Here is a 1,541-nt window from a genome sequence, read left to right as displayed (position 1 = left end):
TGTTCAGCATCTTAGCTGTAGAGGGCAGTGTCACTGGCCCTCATATGTGGGATCCGAACCAGGGCCCTCTGGCATCCCAAGCCAGCTCTTAACCAATGTGCCACTCAGCCGGCCCTGTTGTTTGTCTTTTGATTTTACTTTGATGTTTTTGCCATGCAGAAATTTTTCATAGAGACAAATATATGAACCTTCTATTTTATAGCTTCTGAATTTTTAGCTGCAGTTGGAAAGGCCTTTCTCACTCCAAGAGTTATAAAGGATTTTGTCCATATTTTCTGCTAGTATTTTTATGGAATTTATCCTGACAAGCTGTGTGCTCCATCACTTTTAGAATGAAAGCCAGGGTGATGGGATGGATGACAGGAAGGTCAGAAACTGGTTTAGGAGATTCTTGGGGTGGTTGGGGGGGGGGGACGGACAATGCATCCTGTTTAGGATACGTTGAGTTTAAGATGCCTGTGGGACCCCTAGAAGGAGATGTCCAGGAGGTAAGTGGGTTCCAGGGTTTGGAGCTCAGGAGAAAATTCTGGGCTGGATAAATGGATTCGGGAGCTAGCATATGGATGTCAGTTCAAGCCACACAAATATGAGTAGAGTTTGAAGAGGAGGAGTTCTCAAATGGAGCTCTAGGGAGTGACCAAGGTCAGGCCCCAAACACACATGAGGAGGGGGTGCTGTGGGGCTTCGTCTCTGGCCTTTGGGGCTTGGTATAAGCACAGCCTCACAGGCACTTGTGGGGTGAACAGAGGTCCCTCACGTGAGACATGCACGGACACCTTTGCCCCCTGGGGACACTACAAATGAGGAGAGGGAAGAGGACCCACAACCTCCCCAGCTGTCAGCCCCAACCCAGCAGGTGTGGGAGAGACACCCAGTGATAGGGGAGGGGAGAAGGATCAGTCGTGCATGCAGTCTGATTCCAAGCAGGGCATCAGTAGATGGTAGCAAGTCCCCAAAGGAGGATGGAGTGCTGAGAGCCACCCTGCCTAGTGGTCTCCTTGAGTCACAGTGTGGTGGTTAAGAGCACAGACACAGGTTCGAATCCTGGCTCTCATGTTACCAGTGTGTAAAGGAACTTTGGGCAAGTTACTTCTACTTCATGTCTTTGTGTTTCAGCTTCCTCCTCCATAAAATGAGGACAATAATAGTACTCTCACAGAGTTGACGCGAGGATTGAGTAAATATTTATGAAGTGCCTATTGGTGCCTGGCATGCAGGAAATGCTATATAAATTTTAAATTAAAGAGAAATAATTTCATTCAATTAGAATGTTTATTGACTGGGTCCTCTGCATCAGGCACAGTTGTGCCGTAGGGGCTGGGGATACAGCCGTGAGCAACGCAGGTGAGAGTCCTTGTCCTCGGGGAGCTTATTTCCTAGTCGGGTGGAGAGGAGAGATTAAGACAATCTATAAAATAAATAAACAAGGGCCGGCCAAGTGGCGCGTTGGTTAAGAACTGGCTTGGGACGCCAGAGGGCCCCGGTTTGGATCCCACATATGAGGGCCAGTGACACTGCCCTCTACAGCTAAGATGCTGAAC

The sequence above is a fragment of the Hipposideros armiger genome, unplaced genomic scaffold (assembly GCF_001890085.2).
Source record: "Hipposideros armiger isolate ML-2016 unplaced genomic scaffold, ASM189008v1 scaffold_799, whole genome shotgun sequence".
Classification (NCBI taxonomy): Eukaryota; Metazoa; Chordata; class Mammalia; order Chiroptera; family Hipposideridae; genus Hipposideros; species Hipposideros armiger.
Note: the sequence above shows the minus strand (reverse complement) of the source record.